At 38.7% G+C, this 27,644-nt stretch overlaps 1 long non-coding RNA gene across 14 annotated transcripts in view; it reads left to right on the top strand.

The window, feature by feature from the left end:
• LOC147379561 (uncharacterized) overlaps nucleotides 1-27,644 on the top strand; it is a 291,231-nt gene that overhangs the window by 161,827 nt on the left and 101,760 nt on the right. Inside the window, exon 4 of one of the 14 annotated variants that reach the window (XR_015133602.1) lies at nucleotides 3,188-4,425. The exons of the other annotated variants lie outside the window; for them this stretch is intronic. This is a non-coding gene — a long non-coding RNA (uncharacterized LOC147379561). Of the gene's footprint in view, nucleotides 1-3,187; nucleotides 4,426-27,644 lie in introns of those variants that run through there. 14 annotated transcript variants of the gene reach the window in all.

Below are 27,644 nucleotides of genomic sequence, written 5' to 3'. Positions count from 1 at the left end.
GAAATACAGAATATCATGTCTAGTACAATGACTTTTGAAGGATAGATTATGTATTCAAAGAAAAGAAATTCAGTTCCTTCCTAGTAGGCTATCAGTCAGTTCACAGTAGACTGTTTATTCTCCTAGCCCTGTGGAAGGTCAGATCCCTTGACTGTAGTTTTCATTCCATGAATTGTTGTGTGTGATTTTTGGGCCAGTCACCTTGTTTTTCAAGCTCTTTGTTTTTTAATTGGAAAGAAGGAAGAATGTGGACCAGAATTTTTCTAAAGTTCATGCCATCCCAAATATCTACATGTCTATAACTGATTACTTTTAACCCTATAGCCACAAGAATTTTGGTAGTTACTACTTGAAATACTTCAAAGAAAACTCTTTTCTATGTCTATGACATTTTCCTGAGAATGATACATAAAGATTCTATGTAGATAAAACAGGAAAAGGAATACCTTTAATCCAATATCTGGGTATTTCAGATGTTGCTATAAACTTGCTTGACAACATATGTCTGTCTCACCACTAGACTGTGTGTAACTTGAAGGTAGGTATCTGTATTTTGTGACACAGAACAGAATTCTTAAATCCCAGCAATTTCTCAATGTGTATTAATTGATTGACTCTTTTTCAGTTTGTTTGTTTGTTTTTTTAAACATGTATAGGTGCCAGGGCTATAGACTTGCTTGGATTGATAAAGAAGTGGTTTTTGGCATTTCCATAAATATTTATGGACTTCCCTGGTGGCTCAGATGGTAAAGCATCTGTCTACAATGAGGGAGACCTGGGTTCGATCCCTGGGTTGAGAAGATTCCCTGGAGAAGGAAATGGCAACCCACTCCAGTACTCTTGCCTAGAAAATCCCATGGACGGAGAAGCCTGGTGCAGGCTACTGTCCATGGGGTCGCAAAGAGTTGGACACGACAGAGCGACTTCACTTACTTACTTACTTACTTAAATATTTATATTTCTATCAACTTTAATTTATGTGTTACTGACTAATTTTACAAGCAATACAAGGGCTAGGCCACGTAGAACACACACTGTTCTCATTTAGAATTTCTTGGCAGAGATCAAACCTAAATCTATACATTTGGCAGGTAAGACATGGGCATCATGTTTCCTGTCCCTCCTTGTATCCTTGTCTTTCTTTGGTCCAAAGCCTTCATAGCTTCCTTTTTATTAGGGCATCAAATTTATCTATCACCTGGCTTTAACTCTATTTTGTATCAAGTTGGCCTCGATCTTTATTGCAGAGAGCTCTTTCCGACACTACATTTTCTCCTCTGTGTACAGTTAGAAAACTCAGCAAAGACTTGAGAACTCTGGTTATTTTGAAGTTATCATTTCAGTAATTGGGAACTGCCTGAAATCCTTAGGAGAGCTGAAGAAATCATAGGCCTATAATATCAGGGTTTTTTTTTTTTTGAAACAAAAGAGCAGCATTCAGGAAACTTCCAATGCACTACCAGAGACAACATTTAGAGTGATAAAGGTTTAGTGTTTCACTGAAATGGTTCTCTGGTTATTTTTGTGAAGTCCCCAAACTGAGAACAGATGGTAGCATTTTAAATCCATGCAGACCCTGACATTACAAAGGATGAGAAAGCACTTGACAAAGTCTTTGTGGTCACCATGCTACAGAGTGTCCAATTGGGAGATAAAAGAATTGCATGGACCATTAGCACTTGAGAAATTGAACAACTGTGTGGAGAAGAAAAATGTTGACTAGCAACCCTGGGAGGACTTCTACTTTTCTCAAAAGGAACTTGAGAGATATAAGATTAAAGAACAGACTAGATTTTGATGTCACATACTTCTGTTCTCTTTCACTGAACAATTTTTTTGAGCATCCACTATGTGCTTGGCATCATTCTAGCACTGTGGGGAACACTAAGGTGGATAAGACAGAATATCTACTTTTGTGTTTAAAAGAACAGAAAATAACACTCCTTTCTTCCCCTTTTATGTTTTATCTTTGAAACCAATTGAAAATAAGACACTCATCATCTGGCAGTCGAAATAGTAGTTTTATTATTTATGAAGCTGGCTGGAGGACACAGACAAGTGGACTTGCTAATGGTAGACCTTAGGACAGCTCAGTCTAAGAAGAGTTTGTGTTGGCAGAGTGGACATGCTGACTTAGAATCATTATTGCCCAGTCTGTCCTGGCTTTTGGGCCCAAATTTGTAGCTTTTTAATTGATTATCTCTACTTTGTGAGATTCATAACCCCTACTAATCAGATAATTTATGTTCTCTTTTATTAGGAAAAATGAGTAGAAGCAATATAGAGTGAGACCTAGAATATTATATCAGTGGCAGGAACCTCATGGAACCTTTGAGATTGGGGAATAAAGATCTCAACTTAACACTCTTCAACTTTTTTCTCCTAACTCATGAGCCTAAACTCTTAAGTTTATGGTAAAACGACAGTGGATTTGTCCCTCTCAGTGGAAGATATCATCAGTACAGCAGGGACGCCTCCGTAGAGAACAAAGCCATGCTTTGTGGTGCAGCTCCTCCAATACTAGCTACTACATCATTTGAGATATCTTCCTGGGACCATGATGGAAAGTGTGGTTGGGTCATTAAATGGCCTTTGAAGAGGGTTAGAGTAGTAACTTGGGCTAAAATTTGCTTCCTGTTTAAGTATCTTTTAAAGTTGTATTCTATAATTTTGTCCATGGTTGTGATATAAACCCTAACAAACAAAACTGACATATGGAGATGCCCCCAATTGGAATGCAATCTATTTTCACTACTGAGTTCCTAGGAAAAAAATAAAAGCATAAAAATAAAATTCTCTTGTTTTTAAAACAAAGTTCAAATTCACCGAAGACAAAAATGGGCTTAAGGACTTCAACGGGTAAGATTTGACAGTTTTGAACTTGATATAGGGATGACTTCTGGGCTTGTACTTGTCTGTAGAGACATTTTGTACACCACACTTCATCTCCATGATGTGGTCAGTTTGTAACTTTTTTGCACAAGCAGAGTGCAAGTCAAGCTAGATATTTGCCGAGCACTTCCATGTTCAGGGCACTATGGATAATACATAAGACATGACTGAAGATGTAGCTCCTTTCCCCCAGGGGTTTGCAACCAAGTAAACTAGGTAAAATCATTGACATACAAGGTGCCTCTCTATCCTATTCAACCTAAATTATGAGCGTGATTTTTTGTTTTCTTCTCAGTTCTAGCCACACTGAGACTTCTGCTGCTGCTAAGTCACTTCAGTCATGTCTGACTCTGTGCGACCTCAGAGATGGCAGCCCACCAGGCTCCCCCATCCCCGGGATTCTCCGGGCAAGAACACTGGAATGGGTTGCCATTGCCTTCTCCAATGCATGAAAATGAAAAGTGAAAGTAAAGTCACTCAGTCGTGTCCGACTCTTCGTGACCCCGTGGACTGCAGCCTGCCAGGCTCCTCCATCCTTGGGATTTTCCAGGCAAGAGTACTGGAGTGGGGTGCCATTGCCTTCTCCACACTGAGACTTCATGTGCTCCTAAAACATGACACCTAATAACAGCCCTATATCATTACACTGCTGTTTTCCATAAATAACTCCTTATCTGCCTTTTCAGATAGGCGATAGCTAAGAACCAGTTCAAATATCACTTTTTTGGTTAAAGCTTTGTTGGTTTTCTGGAAAGAGATATTCAGACCTTCCATTGAGCTCCTCCTGTATTTTTCCCTACCTCTATTGTAGAACTTACTGCCTTTAGATTGAGTGCCTTAGAATAACAATATCTTTTGTTTATTTGTTCTTCTGTGGTGGATTGTAATGGCGGCTTTGATTCTTTACCTCTCCTTCTATTTGTGCCCTTTACCATATGACTTTAAGGGTCCTCCCACCAAGAAGTAGAGTCTATTTCCTTGCTCTTTGAGTCTGAATTCGGTTGTATGGCTTGCTTTGGCTAAGAGAATGTTAACAGTTATGACACAGAATCTAGGAAAAGTATCTAAGTATTTCCTGTGTTCTTATGCTTCTTCCATTCCTTGGAGGATGGGCAACACATGGATCACGCCAATTTGTCCCAGTTACACCAGCCAAAACCAGCCTAGATCAGCCAACATCCACTGATTATCAGACATGTGAGCAAGCCAAGCCAAGTAAGAATGCCTCATGTACAGTCCAGACCTACAGGCTTATTTCTTTACTAAATACATGTTGCTTTATGACACTGTGTTTTGGGATTAGATGTCAGGTACCATTGTGTTGAAATAAATAATATCCCTTCTTTTCCTCCATTAAATAATTGCATTTTCTAAGAATAAGGATTAGGTAACATTCTTCCTTTCTCTTCCCCAGTAGTTAGCATAGAGAAGATATATTTGCTTGCTGCATGAAAAATATTTCAGATAAATAAGTTTAATATACTTATTATATTTATCTTATTGAGATTACTTCAGAGTTGATTAAATTTGATGTTGAAATATACAATAAATTTTTTTTGGTTGTAGCCCATTTCTTTTCCTAATGTTTTCCTTAGGCTAACTTTTATGATGTTTATATATCATATACCAATATTTGAAGAAGAGAAGACATCTAGGAAATAAAGAGCCAAGAGGAAACAAGGATGAAATGAAAATGTCATTGTTAATCATCTGGATGACAATGTGAAATAAATAATCTTGCAATCTTCATGTAGCTATCAATCATGATCTGAAAAATATTCACAGCTACCATTTTTATCCTATCAAAATCACTTTTGTCTGACACTGAACTAGTTCAGGTTATTATTAGGGTAAACCCAAATGTTTAATTCCTACTTGCTTGTATACACTTTATTAAGCACAGAATTCCCAAAGAAGCAGAATTAGATGTTTTTAACATTTTTCTGCTGGTCTCCTAGTGAAAGCAGCCCAAACTGCTGAGAGCTGGGCTTTAGGTAAAATTGATCAGTTTTTGATAGAAGCTGAAACATAATTAGGGTGTTAATTGGAAAGTTGAGAGAGGACTGTGGATAGGAATGGGTTCTGAAAAATGGGTGCAGGGAGTCATGCAAAAGTCTGCAATTCTCAGCACTGTGGGGCTGCCTATGGGTCACAGCCTTCCCTCTGCTCTTGCGTACTGCATACCCATTCTGAACCTGCAATAAAAACAGATACTGCAGGTTTGGGGAAAAGAATCAAGAAGGATCTGTATCTTCAGGCAATTATTACTTTTTTTTTTCCCCCATTTGACAAACAGCAAGTGAACCTTGCAGAATTAAGTTACTTCTAGAGTCTCTTAGATGCAGGGAAAAACAAAGAAAACAGCCATTTTGGTATAAATAGAAAATTTAGCTAGTAAGTTTCTTGTTGTCATGCTGGCTGTATATGTTCTGATCTGACTAAAATGAGCTCAGAGAAATGGTTTGCATGTCACCGGAAAGAAGCCCCGTGAAGGCCCTCCTCCAGATCTTTGCGACCTCATTCTTGATTCCTGTCTGGTAGCCAGTGCATCATAGTATGGGTTCGCATTTTTTTGTTTGTTTTCTGTCTGTCTTTTTCTCACTCCGAGGTCATTTATAGTGAGACGGTATCCTCTACCCTAACCCATTTGTCAGACCAGAAAGTGAATTTTGTGATTCTTACAGAAAAACTAAGTTTACTTCAAGGTTTTGTTGGAGGACACTGAAATGGTCATTCCTTATTTATGCTCAGAACCAGGTAGGGCTGTTGATTTTAATTCTCATCTAGACAGCAGTCACATACAAAGGCGGCTTCTGGGAAGAGACCTGATATCATAAAAAGAACATTGGTTTTAATATAAGAAAGATCTGTGTTATAATCTTCACTCTGTCACTTGCTAATTATGCAGTCTTGGCTGGTTACACAGGCTAGCTAACTCAGTTTCTTTATTTGTAAAATTGGGTTAATGTAAGTTTTATGGGTTACTACAAGTCAAGGATTTGTAGCAGGCATTCAACCAGTTTGGAGTTCTTCCCTTATTCTCTAGTTCTTTTGGTGTCCTCATGACGAAGTCATGTAAAACTGAGTTGATCACTGGTTGTGATGAATGAAGAATGAAGAAATGAAAGCCCACTGTCCAGATTTAGCACCAGATTTGTCACTATATTTGGTGTTGGAGAAGACTCTTGAGAGTCCCTTGGACTGCAAGGAGATCCAACCAGTCCATCCTAAAGGAGATCAGTCCTGAATATTCATTGGAAGGACTGATGCTGAAGCTGAAACTCCAATACTTTGGCCACCTGATGCAAAGAGCTGACTCATTTGAAAAGACCCTGATACTGGGAAAGATTGAATGCAGGAGGAGAAGGGGACAACAGAGGATGAGATGGTTGGATGGCATCACCGACTCAATGGACATGAATTTGAGTCAACTCCGGGAGCTGGTGATGGACAACGAGGCCTGGTGTGCTGCAGTCCATGGGGTCGCAAAGAATCAGACACGACTGAGTGACTGAACTAAACTTGTCAGTATAAATCTGTACTGAATTGGAGCATCCATCTACCTCAACTCAAGTCTAGGTTCTGATTCCTGGGGTGCTAGGATTGGGTTAAAGTTGGTTGGTGGGAAAGAAACCCAGAGTTATTAATTCATTAGTATTCTCAGACAATCAAGTCTTCCACATAACTGTTTTCCCCTATTCAGGCTCAAGAGGTTAATGACATTTTTTAAAAAGTGAATTGTCAAGTGCTTGATGATTTCAGTGCAGTTGGTTGTATAATCTGCTTCACCTTTGACCTGATGAGAAATAAAATGCAGAAATGTAACAGTGATTTAACCCCTACTCTCTTAGAGAAATTTGCTAAAACACACACACACACACACACACACACACACACACGCATGCTTTTGTTATTTACATTCAGAAGAACAATTCTATTTTCAGTCTGAGAGAAGTGTTTTTAATATGTAAACTTTATTACCCATTCCATTTCTACTGAACATTGAACTCCAGAGAAAGTGTTCAGGGATACAGTAAAATCTCTGTGATTTGAAAAAGAAAATACACCAATAGTGAAAGCTATGGGAAGGAGTCCTCACAGATGGGAGACAAAGAATTCTTTACCCATCAAATTTTATAGGATGAGATGCAGATCTAACTTCTAGCTATTGCAGATCATGAGACTAAAACTATTAATATATGGGATGCTATACTTTCTTCTTGGAGAAGGCAATGGCACCCCACTCCAGTACTCTTGCCTGGAAAATCCCATGGATGGAGGAGCCTTATAGGCTGCAGTCCATGGGGTCACTAGGAGTCGGACATGACTGAGCAACTTCACTTTCACTTTTCCCTTTCATGCATTGGAGAAGGAAATGGCAACCCACTCCAGTGTTCTTGCCTGGAGAATCCCAGGGACGGGGGAGCATGGTGGGCTGCCATCTCTGGGGTTGCATAGAGTCGGACAGGACTGAAGCAACTTAGCAGCAGCAGCAGCATACTTTCTTCTCTTTGTCTTGCATTCGCACAAACAGTTGACCTGGTTTCTGGGAAGCCACATCTGTGCTGATTGTCATCGCCCTGCTGTCCACAGAGTTCCAGGCAGGTAACCTGATCATCTTGCTCTCCCGCATCTCGTGATGGAGTGCTGTGAGACCTAAGAAGGGGATTATGGCAGAAGGAAAGGAATGAAGACAGGATATTTTTTTTGTGTGTGTGTGGAGGATTTTTTTGTCATATGTGAAATGCATTTAATTCTTGATTTAAATTGTAAGGAAACCAGTAAGGGGTCAGGAAAGAGTATTCAGAGAGAAGGATGGAACTTACTGTGAAGGTGTGATTCTTTTGTACAATGGCACAGGTATGTCAAAATGAATGAACTATTAAATCCAGTACAAACTGATTTTTCCAGCTGAAATTCTCTTGGAAAAAAGCAAGAGAGCCTCAGGGAAAGGATTTAAAGCAGAAAAAGAAGCCCTTATCTGCCATTTTATTCTCTGTTTTTAGAGTTATGTCACATTAACTTTAATGAGGCAAAATGTCTATCAAGCTTTAGAACTATATGAGAAATTTTAAGGGAATGATTATAGATTCAATTCAAAAAAGATACTCTGGATAGTCAGTTAAATCTTTTCTTTTCCTTATTAAAGCTGCCTTTTTAAAAATAGGAGCTTTTGTATTTTGTGCTATGTGACATAACCTAAGAAAAACTTAGAAAATCCTGTGGTAAAATTTTAAAGTGAAGTGTTTTGAGAGCTAAAAAGAATATGATGTGAGAAATCTTTTGACAGAAAAATGACAGGCAGGTGGATAGAAAAGACTTATGCATGCTGAAGAAAAAAAAAAAAACTACCCCCTTAAAATGATACATCATATAACAATGGCCTGGGATGAGTCATTTTCTTTTTATTTCTTAGGCAGAATCTATTTAATGATTTTAACATTTATCCATTAATTTTTTTTCTGCTTGAAGTGTAGTTCAAAACTCTGTATCAATCCTCTGAAGGTTAAGGCAGGTATTTATTAAAAAATGAAAAAGGATTAAAGATTTTCAACAACATGTCACAATATAGAAGAGATACGCAGTTGGAGACTTTCTGAGGAAACATTTTTTCCTGTGACTCTCCCTGATGAAGGCTTGTAATGATGATAAGCCTGTATTCCTACCAAGGAAGGAAAGCATTCCAGAACAAATGTAAAAATTTACTTCCCAGGTAAAAGCAACCAGTTTTGTAATTTAATTCTATTCTGAGCCAATGTCTGGAATTTCAGGAGAAGGGTGAAAAAAAAAAATCTCCATGGAATTCAGTAAATTGGTTTTAAAATTTGCTTGTTGGGGTCAAAGGATGTGTTCCCCTGAGGGAATGTACAGATTACCTTTCTTACCACCTGACTTGGCCAAGTTCGTGACGGCAGAGCATGGCATATGAAGGGGCAAGATGGTTTCAAGTGTTTCTTGACAGTTATGATGTCAGAACTGCATATTTTTAGAAAAATTCTCCACAAAGGAAATATTTAGTTATATGTCATGTTGTTCATCAAATTATATTACTGTGTTATATATAATGGGCTTATATATAATACCTTGTTTCTTTCCATAATCATAGGACATGTGCAAACTCAATGGCTATTCAAGATATTATGAACTGACCAAGGCATTAGGACTTAGAGACTGTAATTTTTTTTTTTTTAATTTAATTTAATTTTTAAACTTTACATAATTGTATTAGTTTTGCCAAATATCAAAATGAATCTGCCACAGGTATACATGTGTTCCCCATCTAATCTCACTTGGGCCACAGCACGTTTTCCTGATTGAAGGTTAGAGCCTGGAATACAGCCTTTGTATATAAAATGTGCTAAGGAGTCTTACAAAGTTAAGTTGATTAAATGCCTAGCCCATTAAGTGGAAATAGATTGATATTTAAGAGCTATAAATAATCCCAAAGCCATGCATTCTTTCCAGAGTGATTCAGTCAGTTCAGTTCAGTTGCTCAGTCGTGTCTGACTCTTTGCGACCCCATGAATTAAAGCATGCCAGGCCTCCTTGTCCATCACCAACTCCTGGAGTTTACTCAAACTCATGTCCATTGAGTTGGTGATGCTATCCAGCCATCTCATCCTCTGTTGTCCCCTTCTCCTCCTGCCCCCAGTCCCTCCCAGAATCAGAGTCTTTTCCAGTGAGTCAGCTCTTCTCATGAGGTGGCCAAAGTACTGGAGTTTCAGCTTTAGCATCAGTCCTTCCAATGAGCACCCAGGACTGATCTCCTTTAGAATGGACTGGTTGGATCTCCTTGCAGTCCAAGGGACTCTCAAGACTCTTCTCCAACACCACAGTTCAAAAGCATCAATTCTTCGGCACTCAGCCTTCTTCACAGTCCAACTCTCACATCCATACACAACCACAGGAAAAACCATAGCCTTGACTAGATGGACTTTTGTTGGCAAAGTAATGTCTCTGCTTTTGAATATGCTATCTAGGTTGGTCATAACTTTCCTTCCAAGAAGTAAGCATCTTTTAATTTCATGGCAGCAGTCACCATCTGCAGTGATTTTGGAGCCCCCCAAAATAAAGTCTGACACTGCTTCCACTGTTTCCCCATCTACGTGATTACCATGTTACCAATTAGTAGAAATTCATCACAACACTGTCATTTATTGACCAACTACTAGGTATTCTAAAAGTCTCAGTCTACTTACATTATCTGCAGATGAGAAAACAGATGCTCAGAGATATTTAGGACTTTTTCCAAAGTCATACAATAGAGTCAGGTTTGAATCCAGATCTACAGTTTTTCAGTATCCCATGATGTTTCACTACCTCATATTGCCTTCTAAACTGAGAGGAAAGATAGCAGTTGAACTATTCCAAAACACTCCAAGCTATAGTGATTAGTGTTTATTTCTGTCTCTTGTCCCAGTTGATATTGACTTGCATGGCAGTTCCACAGTAATATAGATTTAGGCTTTTCTGTTGGGTTGCTCTGCCATTACAGAGATATGTTGTCTTGGTCCATATATTCAAGAGGACTCAAGACTTTGTCTGCCCTTAGCCCATAGGGAAAAGTGGGCAGGGACATGGAGGAGGGGAGGGAGGGCTTGCTACTTCCCATTAAGGGCTCAATCGCTTTGACTCATGCCATTGACCTGAGATTACCTACATGATTATGCCTAATTGCAAAGGAAGATGTGAATGAAGGTTTATTCTGAATAACCAAGAGAACTCATTAATCTAGGAGGCTCTATTATCATGAAAAACAAGGGAAGAAGACTTACACTGGAGTCTACCTGCCTCATTTTGGTAAAGATTCTAAAGTTCCAGAGAGACTATGTACATTAGCCAAGATTACACACAATTTGGTGGCACAGAAAGTCTAGAAAACAGTTCACCTGACCTCCAAGTCTGTGTTTTTTCTAGTTTATCAAATTGGTTCAACAGCGTCGCTGCTACTGATAAAAAAAAATACTGACCAAATTGGACCACTGGTATGCCAATTATGTTTATTAACACACAAAACATTCCCAAAGAATCTCAAAGATGTTTTATCCTCTTCTTTTATGAGTTAACTTGAGAATACACAAACATTTGTATGTAATTATACTTCCCTGAATAATGATTTTTTGAAAAGGGTTTTTTTTTTTTTTTTTTTTACAGCACTTCTGCATAGTGGTATAAATTTAGTATGAAGGACTTTAGTTCCATTTTCTAATGGAGAGAGAGAATATGTTTTGGAATTTATTACACTGTGCATTTCACTTGTATTGCCTGACAAATCGTTGAAATTTAATTTTAATTAAAAAATATTGTGCATCATAGCCAATAATCTATAGCTTCGTACTGCCATGTAATTTTTTGGAAAGGAATAGAAAATTGAAATCATTCTTGGGTATTGAAAATGTTTATGTGTTTAGTCTATGCGCCAATTCACAATTTAATTCTGATTTTTGAAAGACCCATGCTTTGTGAGCACAATGGTTAAGAAAAAATTGTATTTATTGTGATACATTAGCAGCTTGGTGCAAAGCAACCCCCCAAAAGGAATGGCTGAATAGACAATAGATGGTACAGGCATAGTGAGAAAAAACAAAAACCAAGTGGGGCAGGGGACTAACTGTTTCAGCAACAACTATCAGCTCTCCACTGCCGTCATCTTCTCTTCACTGAAGCATCACTTGTTTTGTATTGCTTGAATGACTCGTGTAAATGCTCATCAATATCAATGATAATATTTGCTGTACATACTGTGCTTTATGCCTTATAAAGGCTTTTCCTTTATGAAATGTAATGTTACATGAAAAACCACCCAGTGAGATAAACGGGGAGAAACAGTGACTTCCATTTTTATAGATAAGGACATCAGTCATAAGAAAAGTTATTGTGAAATATGTTGATTGTCACAGAAGTAGCAAAAGGAAGATGCATATTTGACTATGAGTTTAATGTTTGCCATTTGGAGACAAGGTGTTTTGCATTTAATTGTGTGTTCCTAGAGTGGAGGGGCCGATAACAAAGGTGCAGGCATGACATGACTGTGTCTATGGAAACAACATCCAGTCTAGTGTTTGAATCATTACTATTGCTAGACTTTTGGTTCTGTGAGTTCTATTTTTTTTTTTTTTTTAATATGAGTAATTTTGAGAATTTTAACTCTAGGAGGCTGGAGTATCCATGTTGAATTTTACTTTTCAACCCTTTCTTTTACCATGCCCAGAGCTCCTGCCATCTACTGTTTCTTGAAGTATTTGTCTCTGGACTCTTGATTATTGATCCATTTTTTTGTTTTAAGAACCCTACTTTGTCATGTGTCTCTTTGAAAATCTACTCATGATCAGGAGATGCAGATCGAAATATAGACAGACACAGGCTTCCCAGGGGGCTCAGTAGTAAAGAATCCACCCACCAATGCAGGAGACATTGGTTCGATCCTTATGTCAGAAAGATCCCCTGGAAAAGGAAATGGCAATCTACTCCAGTATTCTTGCCTGAAAAACCCCATGGACAGAGGAGCATGGAGGGCCACAGTCCATGGGGGTCACAAAGAGCTGGACACAACTGAGTACACAGGCATAGACAGACACCAGCATAGATGTGAACACTGGAACGCCTGGTTGATTATTACTCTTTATTGGAAGACTACAGTCTGTGTGGTCATGTGGCTAATATAAGATTTTCCCCATGTGATATGGTTAAAAAAAAGAGGAAATTTTCTTTTTTTCTTTGGATCCATTTGTTTTGACCTCTCAAGAGATCAAACTTAGCCAGACCAATGGAAATGACCAAATTCTATTGCAAACATGCTGAGGATTTATTTGCTAATACTTTAGTTTCTCAGTTACTGATGCTACCACTAATATTTTTGACTTTTTTTTTGCAAGCTGAATGTTTACACAGACTTAGCTTTGCTTTGGATCTTATTTGTTCTCTTTGACAGCTCTCTCAAGACAGGATTTGCTATCAGATGATAAGGCTCAAGAAGTAAGAACTATTGATTAAATTTTAGGCTGGTTAATTTAATTAAAATTAAATTAAATTAAAATTTGCAGGCTTGGATGAAATAACTAACTTCCTGTACTCTCTGTCCACCATTTCCTCCATGCTCACCTCTTTTCAAACAAGGATTAGAGGACAAAATCATTTTGTCATCTTTATCAGAGAAGAACTGCCATGGTAGAATATAATAGGTTCCCCTAGCTTTAGGTTTGTTAGGTAGTAGAAATCAGCCTTCACAGAGATCTTTCATTTCCTCAGACTTTAAGGATCTAACTAGTCATGTCCTTGTTTTCCTAGTCAAGATGGCAGGTTCCCTGAAACTATCCATGGATTTGCTGGCAAGTTGGCTCAGATGGTAAAGCGTCTGCCTACAATGTGGGAGACCCAAGTTCAATCCCTGGGTTGGGAATATCTCCTGGAGAAGGAAACGGCAACCCACTCCAGTATTCTTGCCTGGAAAATCCCATGGATGGAGGAGCCTGGTAGACTATAGTCCATGGGGTTGCAAAGAGTTGGATATGACTGACTGACTTCACTTTCTTTCTTTCTTTCTTTCTTTCTAATATAGCTGTCCATGTTCTCTGGGTGACTCTTGGGTAGCTGTTGATGCTCTCTGCTTTTTGATAGGAGGGGCTTGAATATCTGAGCCTGGCTTATAAAGGGGCTTCCTGGGGTCATGGCTGAATTTTTGAAATTGGTAAGTTTGTAAGATTTAGCATGTATCCATGCCCTCTGCCCTAAATCTATTTTCTGAAGAACTTATTAAAAATGACATACTCCTGGGACCCATTAAAGAGATTTTGATTTGTGAAGGTTTGGACTGAGGTTTGGTAACCTTCATATTCAGCAAATACCCAGATGGATGTGATAATTTGGGGAGCAACTGCCTTAAAGGTTCTACAGCTATGAATGGAACAGATAAGCACCCTGAAGCTACCAGTTGAAAGGATATGTTTCCCCAAAAGTTTCCAGAAACTTGGCAGATTTTGAGCTTAGTAATTGGTTGAATTTCTGCTGGGTGTCCTTTCAGATGAGGTTTAGCTCCAGGCAGAGGGTATAGCCTGAGAGTCTATGTTGTATCATTTAGTTCTTGTTAAGGGCAAATGGTCTGGTGATTTCCTTTAGACACCTGGCTCTGAAAGTGATGTGAGACTGGCAATCTTCCCATGGAAGCGTCTTATCTATAAGAAAGGTGGTATAAAATATTTTCCATAATGTTGCTACAATAAATATATAAGGCAATGCATACAAAGCAATGAGCAATGTGCCTGGAAATAGTAATGCTAAATAAATGTTATTGTTGAAGGCAACAGATGAAGCTTAGTAACCAGTTTTTAGTAATACTTTACCTTAAAGTTTTTAATATATTCTTCAGGCATCTATTAGTAATTACTTGTGTGCTATGATCAAAGTACTCTGGTGTGGCCAATGTTACCTGAATATAAGAGGTGTATATAAAGATGACCTCAAAGGGATGTACAGGCCAGCTTTGGTAGGACATAGGCTAAGATGAGGGTTTGGAAACTATGGTTAAGGTTAAGAAGGAATTCAGCATCCTTGATTATTTGAGTGTCTAGTCTCAATTCCAAACTAGGGCTGATGAATCCTCTCAGGTCTGAATAAACCCTGGTCCAGGGTTATAAAAAGGGCAAACTGTAGGTCTCTTATAAATTCTAAGTTTTAATAGTTTTCATAATCTGTTATGATTTTCACTGTCTAAGGGTTGGATAACCAACAAAAATGTTTTGAAAATAAAATTGAAGGATGATCTTTCTTCCTTTATTTATTTAAGAATTTTATTAACCAAAAATTTGAACAGTTGGGAATAAAAATGCAAGACAAATTCTTAACAAAACTAGGTAGTGTTATAGAGTTGATCCTTGAACAGTAAGTACAGCTTTGAAAAGCATGAGTCCACTTATATGCAGATTTTTTCAATAAATAAATACTACAGCACTACACAGTCCCCAGTGGTTGAATCCATGGGTGCAGAACCACCAGTATAGAGGGCTGACTATAAAGTTACATGTGGATTTTTGGCTGTACAGGGACCATTGCCCTAAACCTCTGAGTTGTTCAAGGGTCAGATGTACTAATACAATTCCTGGTCTGTGGATGTGGAGCTAAGTTTATAGAGGGCAGACAATGGGACTTGGGCATCCGTGGATTTTGGTACCTTTGGCAGGTTCTGAAACCAATCCCTCTGCAGATACCAAGGGACCACTGTGTATTTTCCTTGCTGGTATATGGCGGTGAAAAGGATTTCTTCAAGTTTGATGAATCTTATTGAGGTCTCTCTGGCAAGTCTTCCTAATGAGAGAACACTTCCTTTGACAGACTAATCAAAAACTTTGCAAAACATACAGAAGTCACTGCCTGAGTTAGAGATGGATACTACACAGATTATTCTTCCTAAAAGAAAGATTTTTTTTCCCCTATGTCTTTCAGAAGTCTGCAGTGGAGGAGGAAAAACATTAAAATAATGTTAACTAAATCTGAGTTCTATGGTGCCTAAAAATCTGCAACCCAGAGATAAAGAATTCACATTTTATTTTAAAGAGACACAATACTGGCTGAAGAGTAAACACAATTACTTCTGCTTGAAACAGGGTCCTGAGAGAGGAAAGAAGGGTCTTGGAACCAGTTCTATTTCCTAACTGCTCTGAAGCTCCTGCCTGCTTCATTAGCAATGGGCAAGGTAGTCTGTTTAATTAAGAAGTCATTTAAAATAATTTGCAAAGAGCAGGGATGTGTCAAATGTGCAAAGTTCCTCATAGAGAAGCACTTCAGGGCTAAAATGATGAGACTGATGGCAGTTTGGGACCTCAGAATCTTTCTTTGGCATCTTGAAAGAGCATCTAATTAGCACTTGTGGTTCTGTTAAAAATAAAATAAAGGCACCAATGTATAGTCTTGGGCCAGGTAATTTTCAGTGGCAAAATCCCTTCATGTGCTTCAGGAATCCTGCTCTTCTAAATAAACGAATCAAAATGAGGGCAAGTTCCCTTTACAGGGAAATGAATATCTCAAGTGAAATTGCAAAGAAAAATAGCTCAGCAAGTGAAAGACGCTGCCAGATTTCGGGGGAGTAATGTCGATGAATAGCAGATATTCTCTATCAATTTGGTTCTATTTTAGCTTGTAAAAGATTTTACCCTGGTACCTATAATGTACTGTCTTTCATGATTAAAAAAGGTGATAGTGGCCTATCACTTCAGAGTAGTTTCATTGAAGGGATTTGTGAATCAGAGGGTCCTCTGTTCAAATTTTTAATTTGCCACTCACTAAATGAATGATACTGACTCTTAAAATTCTTATTTTAAATGATGATAAACTTAATTTTCATTTTTTTTAACAACATGTAATAGTTTATTCTAGAATTGCTTCATATTATAGATTCTTTATTATGACTTAAATATAATTATTATTTATATATTCAGCATATTTTATCTGATACAAAATATCCAGGAAATCTTTTTATTGAAGTATCATTGATGTACAACATTATATAAGTTACAGGTGTACATATGATTCATGGTTTTTAAAGGTTATACTCCACTTCTAGTTACTGTAAAATATTGGCTGTATTCTCTGTATAGTCCAGTATGTTCTAATAGCTTACTTTACACATAATAGTTTATACCTCTTAACCTCCTCTCCCTATGTTGCTCTTCCCCTCTTCCCTTTCCCTACAGGTAACCACTAATTTATTCTCTTATCTGTTTTTTTTTTGTTATGTTAACTAGTTTGTTTTATTTTTTTAGATTCTATATATAGCGATATCATACAGTATTTGTCTGTCTCTCTCTGATTTATTCACTTAGCATACTACCCTTCTAGTCTATCCATGTTTCTGCAAATGGCAAAATTTTATTTCTTATGGCTAAGGAGTATTCCATTGCATATATGTTCCATGTTTTCTTTATTCTTTCATTTCCTGATGAAGTCTCAATTTGCCTCCATATCTTCACAGTTGTAAATAATACTGCTATGAACATTGGGGTGCGTGTATTATTCCAGATTAGTGTTTTTGTTTTTTTTGTATATATAACCAGGAGTGGAATCAGGGAGTCACTCACATGGTAGTTCTATTTTATTTTTTGAGAAGCCTACATTCTGTTTTCTACAGTGACTACACCAATTTACATTCCCACCAACAATGTACGAGGGTCCCCTTTTCTCCACATCCTTTACAACATCTGTTATTTGTGTTCTTTTTGAGGATAGCCTTTCTGACAGGTAGGAGGTGATATCTCATTATGGTTTTAATTTGCTTTTCCCTGATGATTAATGATATTGAGGCTTTTTTCATGTGCCTATTGGCCGTCTGTATAACTTCTTTGGAAAAATCTCTATTTTTTTTAGCCTACTTTTACATTGGATTGCTTTTTTTTCTTTTGCTATTGAGTTGTATGAGCTATGTTTATGTTTTGGAGATTAAACCCTTATAGGTCATATCATTTGCAAATATTTTCTCCCCTTCAGTAGGTTGTCTTTTTGTATTGTTGATGGTTTCCTTTGCTGTATGAAAGGTTTTAAATTTAGTTATGTATTTGTTTATGTTTGTTTTTATTTCTCTTGCTTTAGGAGACAGATCGAAAAAGATATTGGTGCAATTCACATCAAATAATATTTTGCCTATGTTTTCTTCTAGGAGTTTTATGCTTTCTGATCTTACATTTAGATCTTTAATCCATTTTTTAGTTTATTTTTATATATGGTATTAGAGAATGTTCCAACTTCAGTCTTTGACATGTAGCTGTCCAGTTTTCCTGGCACACTTATTGAAGAGACTGCCATTTCTTCTTTGTGTATCCTGGCCAACTTTGGACCTCAATTAACTTCTGGAGTCCCCGTTCTTTTCTGTTGATCTTTGTGTCTGTTCTTGTGCCAGTGAGATGCTGTTTTGATCACTGCCGTTCTGTTTTGGCCTGCAGTTCCTGCTGAAAAGTGAGCTAATAGCATTATGGAAATTCCTTTGTATGTTATTTGTTGCTTTTCTCTTGCTGCCGTTAATATTCCTCTCTTTAATTTTTGCCAGTTTAATGAAAATATCTTCCTCTTAAATTAATCCTCTATGGCAGTAGTCCCAATCTTTTTGGCACAAGCGACCAATTTCATGGAAGACAATTTTTCCCATGGACTGTGGTGCAGGGTATGGTTTCAGGATGATTCAAGCTCATTACATTTATTGTTCTTTATTTCTGTCATTATTACATTGTGATATGTAATGAAATAGTTATGTAGCTCACCACAATACAGAATCAGATCATCAAGCATTAGATTCTTGTAAGGGGCATGCAGCCTAGATCCCTTACAGGTACAGTTCACAGTAGGGTTCCCACTCCTATGAGAATCTCATGTCACCACTGATCTGACCGGAGGCAGTGCTCAGGAGGTAACACAAGCAATGGGGAGTGGCTGCACAGACAGATGAAGCTTTGCTCACTTGCCCACTGGTCACTTCCTGCTGTGCCATGTACCAGTCCATGGTACATGGAGACCCCTGCTCTATGGGACTCTGCACTTCCTTGGTCTTGCTATAATAAAGTGTTTATAAAGTGAATTAAGTTAAAGTGAAGTCACTCAGTCGTGTTCGACTCTTTGCGGCCCCATGGACTGTAGCCTACCAGGCTCCTCTGTCCATGGGATTTTCCAGGCAAGAATACTGGAGTGGGTTGCCATTTCCTTCTCCAGGGAATCTTCCTGACTCAGGGATCGAACCCGGGTCTCCTGCATTGCAGGCAGATGCTTTACCCTCTAGGCCACCAGGGAAGTCCTTGAAATTTTCTGACTCTATCACATTACTCAAAGTTTTGTGTACTTTTGCTATTTTGTTTCTGGTTGGAAAGCTTTCAACATTTCTTATGAGGCAGGTCTAGTGTCAGCCAGTAAAGAATCTGCCTGCAATGCAGGAGATCTGGGTTCGATTCCTGGTTTGGAAAGATTCTCTGGAGAAAGAAATAACCCATTCCAATATTCTCGCCTGGAGAATCCCTTGGACAAAGCAGGCTACAGTCCACGAGATCTCAAGAGTTGGACACGATTTAGTGCTTACACCACCACCACTGTTGATGAACTCTCTCAGGTTTTGTTTGTCTGGGAAAGTTTTAATTTCTCCATATGTGAGTGATAACTTTGCCAGACAGAATTCTTTTGGCTGACGGTTCTTGTCTTTCAGCGTTTTGAGAATGGCATTCCACTTCCTCCTGGCCTGTAGAGATTCTGCTGGGAAATCTGCTGATAGTCTAATGGCAATCCTTTTTCTCTGATTACCTTTAAAATTCTTTATCACTGATGTTTGACACTTTTAATATGTGTCTTGGAGAAAATCTTTTTGCACTGAGGTAATTAGGTGTTCTCTTAGTTTCATGGACTTAAATATCCAGTTTCTTTCTCAGATTTGAAAAGTTTTCAACTACTATTTCTTTAAATAAACACCCCACTCTATCTCTTCTTCTTCTGGGATACCCATTTTCCTAATATTGCCATTTCTAAAAGAATCAAATAATTCTTGCAGAATGTCCTCATTTAAAAAAAAAATCTTATTTTTTCCTTTGTCTACAGGTATTATTTCTGTGTTTCTATCTTCAAGCTCAGTAATTCTCTACTCCTTATGGTCTGCTCTATTTTCAGTGCTTTTCATGCATTGTTCATCTTGTTCATTGAGTTCTTCAGCTCCAGTATTTCTGTTTGGTTCTTTTTTAGAGTTTCAATCTCTTTGGTAAAGTTAAAGTATCCTTTCTGTTCATTATTATTCCTAAGCTCATTGAATTGCCTTTCTGAATTTTCTTATAGCTCATTGAGTTACTTTATGATGGCTATTTTGTATTCTCTGTTAGTTACATTGAATATTCCATGAATTTAAATTTGGTTTCTGGAGAATCCTCACTTTCTTTTTGGGGTAAGGTGTCACTCTGCTTCTTCATGTGCTTGATGAGGTGTTCCTCTGCTGGTGCATTTGAAGTAGCAAACACCTTGCTTTTTAAAAAAATGTATTCTAATGGTTTAACAGGTTAGAAATTAGAGACCCTTTTTTGTATTATCTCGTTTTCTTTTTTTTTTTTTAACTCTTGTTTTCTAAGAGGTGATTTTATGTACAAGTTTTTGGTTTCTCTTAGCTGAACCTCTGGTTATATTTTATATATATATAACTACTCACACTCACTCACTCTCAGAGGGAGAGTGGGCAAACAGATGAGAGCTGCTGCTATGGTCCCCTTTGGCTCACCAGTTATGAGCCCATATATATATATATATATATATATATATATACTTCCACACTTCAGTGCCTCTGTCAGAAGTATCATCTGGATGCCCTCATTGCTGTTTGAACCTGGTATCCCTGGCATCATTGCCTGAGGTTCTGAATGGTGCTCACTTCTGCAGCATCCAGCATCTCCTGCTGCTGTGGGTGGGAGGTATGAGGGGTCAGAGTCATGGGTGCCTCCATGGTTGGAGGTATTGGTTCCCAGGCCCCACTGTACCTGCTGCCCAGTTACCTGTGTCTACATGAGCTGCAGTGGCTGGGAAGCCAAAGTCTTCTGTGCTACATCCCCTGCTGCTACTGGCTTATCTGGGGCTTGGGGCTCAGCAGCTATAGCTTGTGGGCTGGAAATGCAAGTACAGCCTCCATTGTTTGCCCCCTTCTGCCTCCTCTCTGGTCTAGTCAGCCCATCTTGAGAGGTACAGATGTATGGAATTCTCTGGCATCCTGGTGTATTGGGTAGAGGCATCTTTGTCGAGCTGTGGATGTTTTACTGGTTGTGGATTTAAGGGAAGAGACAAAGGGAGTATTTCACTCCCCTGTGGTGCTTGTGTCACTCTCTACTGTCTCTTTTTTAAAACTTATCTAAGTCTCTCTTTCTTCATTCTTTAATGATAAATACATTCATGCTCACTTCACAGAGCTATTGTGAGGATTGATTATGATATATGGAAAGTACTAAAAATTGTAGCTATTATTATTCATATTGTATAACTTTGGGGATTTGTTCACTCAACAAACATTTTTTTTTTTTTAAAGAAAGTAAAGTGTAAGTTATTTAAGCGAGAATATACTCCCAGAGTGGAGAAGGCAATGGCACCCCACTCCAGTACTCTTGCCTGGAAAATCACATGGGCGGAGGAGCCTGGTAGGCTGCAGTCCATGGGGTCACTAAGAGTCCAACACAACTGAGTGACTTCACTTTCACTTTTCACTTTTGTGCATCGGAGAAGGAAATGGCAACCCACTCCAGTGTTCTTGCCTGGAAAATCCCAGGGACGGGGGAGCCTGGTGGGCTGCCGTCTATGGGGTCGCAGAGAGTCTGACACGACTGAAGTGACTTAGCAGCAGCAGCATACTCCCAGAGGGGGCTTCCCAGGTGGCACAGTGGTAAAGAATCCACTGTCAGTGCAGGAGACACAAGAAATATGGGTTTGATCCCTGGTTTAGGAAGATCCCCTGGTGTGGGAAACGGCAACCCACTCCAGTATTTTTGCCTGGAAAATCCCATGGACAGAGGAGCCTGGCGGGCTACAGCCTGTGTGGTCTCAAAGAGTTGAACATAACTGAGCGATTGAGCGCACACACACACACACTCTGTCTCACTCTCAGAGGGAGAGTGGGCAAACAGGTGAGTGCTGCTGCTCTGGTCCTCTTTGGCTCACCAGTTATGAGGGGCATATAGATGGAGGGGCAGAAACAAACCGCTTTTGAATGCTTGTTATATCCTAGGCTCTGTATGGTTTCTGAATGGTGGTGTTATTAACATCTATTTGACATTACTTTGTCCTCTAAGTCATAATCAATGAACATGTGCGAAAAGAAAATGATTTTAATATTTAGTCTAGGAAGATATTATTTTATGATACTAGTGGAATTGGTAAAATTTTTCAAAATATGGCCAGTATCACCAGGTTTGGATGCTCCTATAATTCACTGTCCCAGAATAGAAAATGGGAGAATAGAAAACGACTTTCTTCTTCAAAGAATCAACCTTATTAGCACTGAGGATATTGTCCTGAATATGCCATGAATACTGGAGTTCTTCAAGTTGAAGTCTCTAATTGGGTTAGTCAGGACCCTCTCGTTGAAATAATTCTTTCACTTGTTATTTTGAGCAAAAAATTTCTATAATTTGTGTTAGATTTATATAATCTGTGTTGTTTATTTAAAGATCAGACACAAACACACAGCTTATATCATCAGTGGAATTACTATGGATACAGATTCTACTCTGACTTTCATCTTAGTGAAAGGACTTGAGAAGCAGATGACTTTGGACTAAATAAAAATGTGATTAATACTCATTAGGACTTTTGCTAACTTTCCTGGGCAATTAAAAGAACTGGTTACATTCTGCTGTACTTTTCTCATTGGGAGATCACTATCTTTTACCTACTAGGATTCATGTTGTGTTTTTGTGCTGTGCTTAGTTGCTCAGTTGTGTCTAACTCTCTGTGACCCCATGGACTGTAGCCCACCAGGCTCCTCTGTCCATGGGGATTCTCCAGGCAAGAATACTGGAGTGGGTTGCCATGCCCTCCTCCAGCAGATCTTCCCAACCCAGGGACTGAACTCAGGTCTGCATTGCAGGCAGATTCTCTACCATCTGAGCAACAGGAAAGTCCAAGAATACTGGAGTGGGTAGCCTATCCCTTCTCCAGAGGATCTTCCCAACCCAGGAATCGAACTGGGTCTCCTGCATTGCAGGTGGATTCTTTTCCAGCTGAGCTATCAGGAAGGCACATGCTGTGTTTTAATCTTATAGAGGTAACACTAAGCAATGGCTGTCAAACTTCAATCACATTATGTGTGTGTGCATGCTAAGTCACTTCAGGCGTGTCCGACTCTTTGCCACCCCATGGACTGTAGCCCACCCAGCAACTCTGTTCATGGGATTCTCCAGGCAGGAATACTGGAGTGGATTGCCATGCCCTCCTCCAGGGGATCTTCCCAACCCAGGGACTGAACCCTTGTTTCAGACATCTGCATTGGCAGGTGGGTTCTTTACCACTAGAGCCACCTAGGAAGCGCAAGTTGCATCATAGTCATTTGGAAAGCTTGTTAAAATATAGATTTCTTGGCCCCACCCTCCATAGATTCTAATTCACTAGATCTGAGGGTGTGTGGGCAAGAATGTGCATTTTGAACAGGTTTCCAGGTGATGATGATGCTGGTTTGGAGGCCATACTGTGAGAACCACTTGATATGAGTAATCCAGTCTAGCTTTTGTCAGATGCTACAATTACACTAGTACAGGCTGCTGCTGCTAAGTCGCTTCAGTCATGTCCAACTCTGTGAGAACCCATACACGGCAGCCCACCAGGCTCCCCTGTCCCTGGGATTCTCCAGGCAAGAACACTGGAGTGAGTTTCCATTTCCTTCTCCAATGCATGAATGTGAAAAGTGAAAGTGAAGTCACTCAGTCGTGTTCGACTCTCAGCGACCCCATGGACTGCGGCCTACCAGGCTCCTCGGTCCATGGGATTTTCCAGGCAAGAGTACTGGAGTGGGGTGCCATTGCCTTCTCCGAGTACTAGCTAGTACTTGTATAATACTTGATGACAAACTGTTTTCTCATAAAGTCTCATTTTACCCTCTGGTAACCTTGTGAGGTAGGCATTATTAGATCTGATTTATAGATGAAGACTGCTAACAATTTCTAGTTTTTCTTTTTTAATAGGCTGTGAGTTCTTTGAGGCCAGATTCCATATCATACTCAATTTTCTATCCTTGACAAGTAGCAGGGGTCTGGGAATAAATGTTTGTAGAAAGAACAGCAGGATTGGCTCTGGAGTACACAAGAGTTCATGGCAGAGCTCAATTTTGAATCTGGACTCAGTCTAGTGCTTTTCTACTCTTGGGTATACAAATCAAAAAGCAAATTTACTTTCATACTTGAGAAAATGTAGTAGTTTTTCTGTTTTTTCCCCTGAAATCCTGGGTTTACAAAATGAGGTAGTCAATGTGCCAATGTAATTAAAATTTGTTTTGAACTGTAATGTGCTGGAGAAGACTCTTGAGAGTCCCTTGGACTGCAAGGAGATCAAACCAGCCAATGCTAAAGGAAATCAGTCCTGAATATCCATTGGAAGGACTGAAGCTGAAGCTAAAGCTCTAGTTCTTTGGCTACCTGATGCAAAGAGTCGACTCATTGGAAAAGACCCTGATGCTGGGAAAGATTGAGGGCAGGAGGAGAAGGGGACGACAGAGGATGAGATGGTTGGATGTCATCACTGACTCAGAGGACACAAGTTTGAGCAAATTCTGGGAGATGGTAAAGGAGAGGGAAGCCTGAAGTCCATGGGGTCACAAAGAGTTGGACAGAACTTAGTGACTGAACAAAAACAATGTTAACCACTGACGAACAACAGATCAGTGATGTTGTACACATTTATTCTGTTCTCTTTCATTGTGATTTCTTTACCAAATGCTTTGTGCAGTAGTTCAGAACAATAGAAATGATTGTTCAAGCTGAAACCATAAAAAGTGATCATAATAATCAGTAGGGAAAGTTACACATCCGAACGTTAAGTATTCTCTTACTGTCAATTATGAATGTCTAAGAAAACTTAAAAATGACTAAATTCACTTAATACATTGTAACTTGGAACATGACAAATACTTGCAATATTTATTGAGAATTGTGTTATTTCTTTGTAAATAACTCATCAGACATAGTTTGAACAGTGTTTACTTTCTCATCATATAACTTAATATATGGAGTGAGCATCTTTCATTGCCTTGGAAAATCATCATACTCTTTTCTAAAAGTTTAGATTGGTTTCCAACATTTTATCCTTTGCACTTCGGCATTGTAAAAACCCTGAGAGTTCTTTTAATGTGAAGTTTTTTGCTGGTTTCACTTCCTCTGGGTTATCTTCATCCTTTCATTTAAACAATTTCTTCATTTATACTGATAACTTCTCCTTCATTACGTTTCTCTGGCTGCACAGCTGGAGTCTTTTAAATGGCAGCAGTGCCAGCCTTCCCATGGTCAGTTATTTCTTCTATATCTCATTGGAGTCTGGGTATATGTTTTGCAAAAGCATCTTTATCTGAGCTAATACTTCAACATATGGCTTAAGATTAATCAATTCATGCTGACATAAAACCAGCCTTTACTGGCAGATGAAGGTCTTTCTTTAGGCTCCTGCTAATTATGGTTTTCTTTTGATGTGGCAACTGGGTTCATTGCTTTGGCCTGAATGGTAGCCAAGCTGATTGGGATTTGTTTTTAATTATAGTCTTCAAGCCAAAGTAGAAGTAAATGCCTCACTTCAATGACATAAAGGAGGTTTTCTGTTTCTAATGCAGTTTAACTAAAAAAATGTCAAAATGAGTTTACATTGCATTCTGTATTCATTGGACCATTTCAGTGTGGGTTATACTTTATCTTCTTGCAGGCCTGGGTCTTAGCGCGTCTTTGTCAGCATTTTCTAATCATATATAATTTTACTTTACTTTATATTTGATGCACTTTCATCTTTGCCAATTCCTTCTTTTGAGTATCCATTTTTGTAAAATATCATGTGGGTTTATCGCTTATCGACAAGGAGGCAACACAACTACATGCTTTACTGTCTGTGTGTGACCCGAATGGCAGATGTGGTTTGATGAATAATCTACAGAATGTGGAAGAAGTGATGTCGTGAATCATTGATCATGATGCCCATTGGTTTCCATGTAGTGGTTTGTAGACTGAAAATCTAGTAGTGAAGTTTGGACTTTATGCAATTATTATATTCACAGTTTTTGTACTGTGTCTGAAATTTGGGCCATGCTATTAATATTATTTAACTGAACTATGATAAATAAATTTCATGCTTATTGAAACTGTGCAGTGTGAGCATTCCCTAAAGTAGAGAATGTTTATCTGCATATTGGATGGAAAATATAATTTTGAAGCCATCCATTGTAAAATAGTACTCTCCAATATTCTCTCAGTTGTTTAAAGAAGCAAGTTTCTTTCTTTGGGCTCCAGAACAACTGATTCAATTAAGAAAAATCTGACACACATATTCTAGTATAGCTTAAATATATATTGTATTAGAGAGAGGGAGGGAAAGAGAAAGAGATCTATAAATTCCATTTGTTTTTTAAATTCAGTGTAACATAAATCATTTAAAAGTTGGATGGGATATATGAGGATTGTAGAGATCATTTAAAAGTTGGACATATATGCGGACTATGTTAACATTTAAGATTTGTGCTATTCTAGCCTTCTTCTTATGTTCCTTCCCTCCATGAGTATTTCAGTTGAATAAATAAAACGGACAGTGCTCAGTCCTAGGTGACCTAGGTTCCTTGAAGGAGGGGAAATTTGAACTGGCCTAAGAGATCATTTATCAAAGTCCTTGAGTTTTTATTTTTTTCTGTGTAATGACTTTATGCAGTGTGTGTGCCCTGCTATGATGGAACAGCTGAAGAAGTTTTAAGGCATTCATTCATTCACTGACAAGAATAGTACTTGGTACCTAGTTGGCATTTTATAAACACACACTTTATGGAGTTCCATCCTGGCCCATGAGACTACAAGAATAATTCACACACTATCCTGTTGGGCACAGAAGAAGCCTCCCTGTGCCATGGGTACCCGCATGCTCAGTCACTTCAGTCGTGTCTGACTCTTTGTGACCCCAGGGACTGTAGCCTGCCAGGCTCCTCTGTCCATGGGATGGACGTTCCTGGCAAGAATACGGCAGTGGGTTACCATGCCCTCTTCCTGTGGATCTTCCCCACCCAGGGATGAAACTGCGTCTTCTGCATATCCTGCATTACAGGCAGATTCTTTACCGCTGAAGTCACTGGGGAAGCCCCCGGCCGCCAACCCTGATACCATGACTTTTTGCTAAATCTCCAGTATTGGACAATGATAATACTAATGACACTTCTAATTTATTCAGTGCATCCAATATACTGTCAACTCTATTAGACCTTTGCTGACATTACTACTGTAGTTCTCTGAAGCCAGGATTCAGATGGAGGTTCCACTTTCAAGGTGACTCACTTGCGTATCTGGAAAGTTTGGCTGGTTATTGTATAAGGGGCTCTTTTCCTCCCTGCTGTGCCTCTCCATGGAGCCATGTGAGTGGCCTTACAATATGGCTGCTGGCTACCTTCAGAGAGAGTGATCCGACAGGTCAAGACAGGCGCTGCAGTGCTCGTTATGCCTAGCATTGAGTGTCATGCACTGTTGCTTCCTTAGTATTCTTAGTTTCACAGGGCATGATTCAGTGGGGGAGGGCCCTATACAATGTTATCAGTTCTAGGAGGTTTTATGTTTGTGAGACATAAATTATTATTATCCCACTTTATAGATAAGTAAACTGTGGCACAACTAGTAAGTGGTAGCACTGTGATTTGAGTGCAGGCATTCTGGCTCCAAAGTTCATGTTCTTAATCATCATGTTATCACGTAAGTTAGACTTCAGTATGGGCTATCATTATTAGATGCTGTTTGCATGTATGCTGGGTATTATGAGCTCTTTGTTCTATTTTTGCTGGTCTGTTTTTCAATCCTATAGCAGCAATACTGTACTTTTTTTTTTTTTTTACCATAGATTTATAACTTAATATCTGGGATGATTCCCCCAGTTCATTCTTCTTAATGAGATCCTTGGGTATTCTTGGATCACTGTACTTCTATATTCATTTTAGAATAATCTGTAGTATTCCATGAGAAATCACGCTGGAGCATTGAATGGAGTTGTACTGAACATTTAGATCAATATTAGAAGAATTGATGTCTTTATGATTATTTTGTCTTCTTTTC

This window comes from Bos grunniens, chromosome 1 (genome assembly GCF_055505025.1).
Source record: "Bos grunniens cultivar Pamir isolate PY7600 chromosome 1, Bosgru_T2T1.0, whole genome shotgun sequence".
NCBI classification, from domain to species: domain Eukaryota; kingdom Metazoa; phylum Chordata; class Mammalia; order Artiodactyla; family Bovidae; genus Bos; species Bos grunniens.
Note: the sequence above shows the minus strand (reverse complement) of the source record. Positions and strands in the feature narration are given on the sequence as shown.